The sequence below is a fragment of the Anser brachyrhynchus genome, assembly GCF_964034855.1.
Source record: "Anser brachyrhynchus genome assembly, contig: SCAFFOLD_218, whole genome shotgun sequence".
Taxonomy (NCBI): Eukaryota; Metazoa; Chordata; class Aves; order Anseriformes; family Anatidae; genus Anser; species Anser brachyrhynchus.
Genome location: NW_027663675.1, coordinates 205876 through 214110, shown reverse-complemented (window position 1 = coordinate 214110; position 8235 = coordinate 205876).

Sequence of the window (8235 nt, the reverse complement as noted above, 5' to 3'; positions counted from 1 at the left end):
GCATTCTCAGTGGTGACAGTGCACTCTCTGGACTCACTGCAGTGCATCCCCAGTGGTGCCAGTACACTCTCTGGACTCACTGCACTGCATCCCCAGTGGTGCTAGTGCACTCTGTGGACTCAATGCAGTGCATCCCCAGTGGTGCCAGTGCACTCTCTGGACTCACTGAAGGGCATTCTCAGTGGTGCCAGTGCACTCTCTGGACTCACTGCAGTGCATCACCAGTGGTGCCAGTGCACTCTCTGGACTCACTGCACCGCATCCCCAGTGGTGCCAGTGCACTCTCTGGAGTAACTGCAGTGCATCACCAGTGGTGCCAGTGCACTCTCTGGACTCACTGCAGTGCATCCCCAGTGGTGCCAGTGCACTCTCTGGACTCACTGCACTGCATCCCCAGTGGTGCCAGAGTACTCTCTGGACTCACTGCACTGCATCCCCAGTGCTGCCTGTGCACTCTCTGGACTCACTGCACTGCATCCCCAGTGGTGCCACTGCACTCTCTGGACTCACTGCACTGCATCCCCAGTGGTGCCAGTGCACTCCCTGCACTCACTGCACTGCATCCCCAGTGGTGCCAGTGCACTCACTGGACTCACTGCAGTGCATTCCCTCTGGTGCCAGTGCACTCTCTGGACTCACTGCAGTGCATCCCCAGTGGTGCCAGTGCACTCTCTTGACTCACTGCAGTGCATCGCCAGTGGTGCCAGTGCACTCTCTGGACTCACTGCACTGCATCCCCAGTGGTGCCAGTGCACTCTCTGGACTCACTGAAGTGCATCCCCCGTGGTGCCAGTGCGATCTCTGGACTCACTGCACTGCATTCCCAGTGGTGCCAGTGCACACTCTGGACTCACTGCACTGCATACCCAGTGGTGCCAGAGCACTCTCTGGACTCACTGCACTGCATCCCCAGTGGAGCCAGTGCACTCTCTGGACTCACTGCACTGCATCCCCAGTGGTGCCAGTGCACTCTGTGGACTCACTGCAGTGCATCCCCAGTGGAGCCCGTGCACTCTCTGGACTCACTGAAGTGCATCCCCAGTGGTGCCAGTGCACTCTCTGGACTCACTGCACTGCATCCCCAGTGGTGCCAGTGCACTCTCTGGACTCACTGCAGTGCATCCCCAGTGGTGCCAGTGCACTCTCTGGACTCACTGAAGTTCATTCTCAGTGGTGCCAGTGCACTCTCTGGACTCACTGCAGTGCATCCCCAGTGGTGCCAGTACACTCACTGGACTGACTGCACTGCATCCCCAGTGGTGCTAGTGCAGTCTCTGCACTCACTGCACTGCATCGCCAGTGGTGCCAGAGCACTCTCTGGACTCACTGCAGTGCATCCCCAGTGGTGCCAGTGCACTCTCTGGACTCACTGTACTGCATCCCCAGTGGTGCCAGTGCACTCTGTGGACTCACTGCTGTGCATCCCCATTGGTGCCAGTGCACTCTCTGGACTCACTGCACTGCATCCCCAGTGGTGCCAGTGCACTCTCTGGACTCACTGCACTGCATCCCCAGTGGTGCAAGTGCACTCTCTGGACTCACTGCAGTGCATCCCAAGTGGTGCCAATGCACTCTCTGGACTCACTGCAGTGCATCCCCAGTGGTGCCAGTACACTCACTGGACTTACTGCACTGCATCCCCAGTGGTGCCAGTGCAGTCTCTGCACTCACTGAAGTGCATCCCCAGTGGTGCCAGTGAACTCTCTGGACTCACTGCAGTGCGTCCCCAGTGGTGCCAGTGCACTCTCTGGACTCACTGCACTGCATCCCCAGTGGTGCCAGTGCACTCTCTGGAGTAACTGCACTGCATCCCCAGTGGTGCCAGTGCACTTTCTGGACTCACTGCACTGCATCTCCAATGGTGCCAGTGCACTCTCTGGACTCACTGCACTGCATCCCCAGTGGAGCCAGTGCACTCTCTGGACTCACTGAAGTGCATCCCCATTGGTGCCAGTGCACTCTCTGGACTCACTGCACTGCATCCCCAGTGGTGCCAGAGTACTCTCTGGACTCACTGCACTGCATCCCCAGTGCTGCCTGTGCACTCTCTGGACTCACTGCACTGCATCCCCAGTGGTGCCACTGCACTCTCTGGACTCACTGCACTGCATCCCCAGTGGTGCCAGTGCACTCCCTGCACTCACTGCACTGCATCCCCAGTGGTGCCAGTGCACTCACTGGACTCACTGCAGTGCATTCCCTCTGGTGCCAGTGCACTCTCTGGACTCACTGCAGTGCATCCCCAGTGGTGCCAGTGCACTCTCTTGACTCACTGCAGTGCATCGCCAGTGGTGCCAGTGCACTCTCTGGACTCACTGCACTGCATCCCCAGTGGTGCCAGTGCACTCTCTGGACTCACTGAAGTGCATCCCCCGTGGTGCCAGTGCGATCTCTGGACTCACTGCACTGCATTCCCAGTGGTGCCAGTGCACACTCTGGACTCACTGCACTGCATACCCAGTGGTGCCAGAGCACTCTCTGGACTCACTGCACTGCATCCCCAGTGGAGCCAGTGCACTCTCTGGACTCACTGCACTGCATCCCCAGTGGTGCCAGTGCACTCTGTGGACTCACTGCAGTGCATCCCCAGTGGAGCCCGTGCACTCTCTGGACTCACTGAAGTGCATCCCCAGTGGTGCCAGTGCACTCTCTGGACTCACTGCACTGCATCCCCAGTGGTGCCAGTGCACTCTCTGGACTCACTGCAGTGCATCCCCAGTGGTGCCAGTACACTCACTGGACTGACTGCACTGCATCCCCAGTGGTGCTAGTGCAGTCTCTGCACTCACTGCACTGCATCGCCAGTGGTGCCAGAGCACTCTCTGGACTCACTGCAGTGCATCCCCAGTGGTGCCAGTGCACTCTCTGGACTCACTGTACTGCATCCCCAGTGGTGCCAGTGCACTCTGTGGACTCACTGCTGTGCATCCCCATTGGTGCCAGTGCACTCTCTGGACTCACTGCACTGCATCCCCAGTGGTGCCAGTGCACTCTCTGGACTCACTGCACTGCATCCCCAGTGGTGCAAGTGCACTCTCTGGACTCACTGCAGTGCATCCCAAGTGGTGCCAATGCACTCTCTGGACTCACTGCAGTGCATCCCCAGTGGTGCCAGTACACTCACTGGACTTACTGCACTGCATCCCCAGTGGTGCCAGTGCAGTCTCTGCACTCACTGAAGTGCATCCCCAGTGGTGCCAGTGAACTCTCTGGACTCACTGCAGTGCGTCCCCAGTGGTGCCAGTGCACTCTCTGGACTCACTGCACTGCATCCCCAGTGGTGCCAGTGCACTCTCTGGACTCACTGCACTGCATCCCCAGTGGTGCCAGTGCACTTTCTGGACTCACTGCACTGCATCTCCAATGGTGCCAGTGCACTCTCTGGACTCACTGCACTGCATCCCCAGTGGAGCCAGTGCACTCTCTGGACTCACTGAAGTGCATCCCCATTGGTGCCAGTGCACTCTCTGGACTCACTGCACTGCATCCCCAGTGGTGCTAGTGCAGTCTCTGCACTCACTGCACTGCATCGCCAGTGGTGCCAGAGCACTCTCTGGACTCACTGCAGTGCATCCCCAGTGGTGCAAGTGCACTCTCTGGACTCACTGCAGTGCATCCCAAGTGGTGCCAATGCACTCTCTGGACTCACTGCAGTGCATCCCCAGTGGTGCCAGTACACTCACTGGACTTACTGCACTGCATCCCCAGTGGTGCCAGTGCAGTCTCTGCACTCACTGAAGTGCATCCCCAGTGGTGCCAGTGAACTCTCTGGACTCACTGCAGTGCGTCCCCAGTGGTGCCAGTGCACTCTCTGGACTCACTGCACTGCATCCCCAGTGGTGCCAGTGCACTCACTGGACTCACTATACTGCATCTCCAGTGGTGCCAGTGCACTCTCTGGACTCACTGCAGTGCATCCCCAGTGGTGCCAGTGCACTCTCTGGACTCACTGAAGTGCATTCTCAGTGGTGCCAGTGCACTCTGTGGACTCACTGCAGTGCATCCCCAGTGGTGCCAATGCGCTCTCTGGACTCACTGCAGTGCATCCCCAGTGGTGCCAGTGCACTCTCTGGACTCACTGCACTGCATCCCCAGTGCTGCCAGTGCACTCTGTGGACTCACTGCACTGCATCCCCAGTGGTGCCAGTGCACTCTCTGGACTCACTGCACTGCATCCCCAGTGGTGCCAGTGCACTCTCTGGACTCACTGCACTGCATCCCCAGTGGTGACAGTGCACTCTCTGGACTCACTGCACTGCATCCCCAGTGGTACCAGTGCACACTGTGGACTCACTGCAGTGCATCCCCAGTGCTGCCAGTGCACTCTCTGGACTCACTGCACTGCATCCCCAGTGGTGCCAATGCACTCTCTGGACTCACTGCACTGCATCCCCAGTGGTGCCAGTGCACTCTCTGGACTCACTGCACTGCATCCCAAGTGGTGCCAGTGCACTCTCTGGACTCACTGCACTGCATCCCCAGTGGTGCCAGTGCACTCTCTGGACGCACTGCACTGCATCCCCAGTGGTGCCAGTGCACTCTCTGGACTCACTGCACTGCATCCCAAGTGGTGCCAGTGCACTCTCTGGAGTCACTGCACTGCATCCCCAGTGGTGCCAGTGCACTCTCTGGAGTCACTGCACTACATCCCCAGTGGTGCCAGTGCACTCACTGGACTCACTGTACTGCATCATCAGTGGTGCCAGTGCACTCTCTGGACTCACTGCAGTGCATCCCCAGTGGTGCCAGTGCACTCTCTGGACTCACTGCACTGCATCCCCAGTGGTGCCAGTGCACTCTCTGGACTCACTGCACTGCATCCCCAGTGGTGCAAGTGCACTCTCTGGACTCACTGCAGTGCATCCCAAGTGGTGCCAATGCACTCTCTGGACTCACTGCAGTGCATCCCCAGTGGTGCCAGTACACTCACTGGACTCACTGCAGTGCATCCCCAGTGGTGCCAGTACACTCACTGGACTTACTGCACTGCATCCCCAGTGGTGCCAGTGCAGTCTCTGCACTCACTGAAGTGCATCCCCAGTGGTGCCAGTGAACTCTCTGGACTCACTGCACTGCATCCCCAGTGGTGCCAGTGCACTCTCTGGACTCACTGCACTGCATCCCCAGTGGTGCCAGTGCACTCACTGGACTCACTATACTGCATCACCAGTGGTGCCAGTGCACTCTCTGGACTCACTGCACTGCATCCCCAGTGTTGCCAGTGCATTCACTGGACTCACTGTACTGCATCTCCAGTGGTGCCAGTGCACTCTCTGGACTCACTGCAGTGCATCCCCAGTGGTGCCAGTGCACTCTCTGGACTCACTGCAGTGCATCCCCACTGGTGCCAGTGCACTCACTGGATTCACTGCACTACATTCCCAGTGGTGCTAGTTCACTCTCTGGACTCACTGCAGTGCATCCCCAGTGGTGCCAGTGCACTCTTTGGACTCACTGAAGTGCATTCTCAGTGGTGCCAGTCCACTCTCTGGACTCACTGCACTGCATCCCCAGTGGTGCCAGTGCGCTCTCTGGCCTCACTGAAGTGCATTCTCAGTGGTGCCAGTGCACTCTCTGGACTCACTGCAGTGCATCCCCAGTGGTGCCAGTGCACTCTCTGGACTCACTGAAGTGCATTCTCAGTGGTGCCAGTGCACTCTCTGGACTCACTGCACTGCATCCCCAGTGGTGCCAGTACACTCACTGGACTGACTGCACTGCATCCCCAGTGGTGCTAGTGCAGTCTCTGCACTCACTGCACTGCATCGCCAGTGGTGCCAGAGCACTCTCTGGACTCACTACAGTGCATCCCCAGTGGTGCCAGTGCACTCTCTGGACTCACGGTACTGCATCCACAGTGGTGCCAGTGCACTCTGTGGACTCACTGCTGTGCATCCCCATTGGTGCCAGTGCACTCTCTGGACTCACTGCACTGCATCCCCAGTGGTGCCAGTGCACTCTCTGGACTCACTGCACTGCATCCCCAGTGGTGCAAGTGCACTCTCTGGACTCACTGCAGTGCATCCCAAGTGGTGCCAATGCACTCTCTGGACTCACTGCAGTGCATCCCCAGTGGTGCCAGTACACTCACTGGACTTACTGCACTGCATCCCCAGTGGTGCCAGTGCAGTCTCTGCACTCACTGAAGTGCATCCCCAGTGGTGCCAGTGAACTCTCTGGACTCACTGCTGTGCGTCCCCAGTGGTGCCAGTGCACTCTCTGGACTCACTGCACTGCATCCCCAGTGGTGCCAGTGCACTCTCTGGACTCACTGCACTGCATCCCCAGTGGTGCCAGTGCACTCTCTGGACTCACTGCACTGCATCTCCAATGGTGCCAGTGCACTCTCTGGACTCACTGCACTGCATCCCCAGTGGAGCCAGTGCACTCTCTGGACTCACTGAAGTGCATCCCCATTGGTGCCAGTGCACTCTCTGGACTCACTGCACTGCATCCCCAGTGGTGCCAGTGCACTCTCTGGACTCACTGCACTGCATCCCCAGTGGTGCAAGTGCACTCTCTGGACTCACTGCAGTGCATCCCAAGTGGTGCCAATGCACTCTCTGGACTCACTGCACTGCATCCCCATTGGTGCCAGTACACTCACTGGACTCACTGCACTGCATCCCCAGTGCTGCCAGTGCAGTCTCTGCACTCACTGAAGTGCATCTCCAGTGGTGCCAGTGAACTCTCTGGACTCACTGCAGTGCATCCCCAGTGGTGCCAGTGCACTCTCTGGACTCACTGCACTGCATCCCCAGTGGTGCCAGTGCACTCTCTGGACTCACTGCACTGCATCCCCAGTGGTGCCAGTGCACTCTCTGGACTCACTGCAGTGCATCTCCAATGGTGCCAGTGCACTCTCTTCACTCACTGCACTGCATCCCCAGTGGTGCCAATGCACTCTCTGGACTCACTGCTGTGCATCCCCAGTGGTGCCAGTGCACTCTCTGGACTCACTGCACTGCATCTCCAATGGTGCCAATGCACTCTCTGGACTCACTGTACTGCATCCCCAGTGGTGCCAGTGCACTCTCTTGACTCACTGCACTGCATCCCCAGTGGTGCCAGTGCACTCACTGGATTCACTGCACTGCATCCCCAGTGGTGCTAGTGCACTCTCTGGACTCACTGCAGTGCATCCCCAGTGGTACCAGTGCACTCTCTGGACTCACTGAAGTGCATTCTCAGTGGTGCCAGTGCACTCTGTGGACTCACTGCACTGCATCCCCAGTGGTGCCAGTGCGCTCTCTGGACTCACTGCAGTGCATCCCCAGTGGTGCCAGTGCACTCTCTGGACTCACTGCACTGCATCCCCAGTGCTGCCAGTGCACTCTCTGGACTCACTGCACTGCATCCCCAGTGGTGCCAGTGCACTCTCTGGACTCACTGCACTGCATCCCCAGTGGTGCCAGTGCACTCTCTGGACTCACTGCACTGCATCCCCAGTGGTGCCAGTGCACTCTCTGGACTCACTGCACTGCATCCCCAGTGGTACCAGTGCACTCTGTGGACTCAATGCACTGTATCCCCAGTGGTGCCAGAGCACTCTCTGGACTCACTGCACTGCATCCCCAGTGGTGCCAATGCACGCTCTGGACTCACTGCACTGCATCCCCAGTGGTGCCAGTGCACTCTCTGGACTCACTGCACTGCATCCCAAGTGGTGCCAGTGCACTCTCTGGAGTCACTGCACTGCATCCCCAGTGGTGCCAGTGCACTCTCTCGAGTCACTGCACTACATCCCCAGTGGTGCCAGTGCACTCACTGGACTCACTGTACTGCATCATCAGTGGTGCCAGTGCACTCTCTGGACTCACTGCAGTGCATCCCCAGTGGTGCCAGTGCACTCTCTGGACTCACTGCACTGCATCCCCAGTGGTGCCAGTGCACTCTCTGGACTCACTGCACTGCATCCCCAGTGGTGCCAGTGCACTCTCTGGACTCACTGCACTGCATCCCAAGTGGTGCCAGTGCACTCTCTGGAGTCACTGCACTGCATCCCCAGTGGTGCCAGTGCACTCTCTCGAGTCACTGCGCTACATCCCCAGTGGTGCCAGTGCACTCACTGGACTCACTGTACTGCATCATCAGTGGTGCCAGTGCACTCTCTGGACTCACTGCAGTGCATCCCCAGTGGTGCCAGTGCACTCTCTGGACTCACTGCACTGCATCCCCAGTGGTGCCAGTGCACTCTCTGGACTCACTGTACTGCATCCCCAGTTGTGCCAGTGC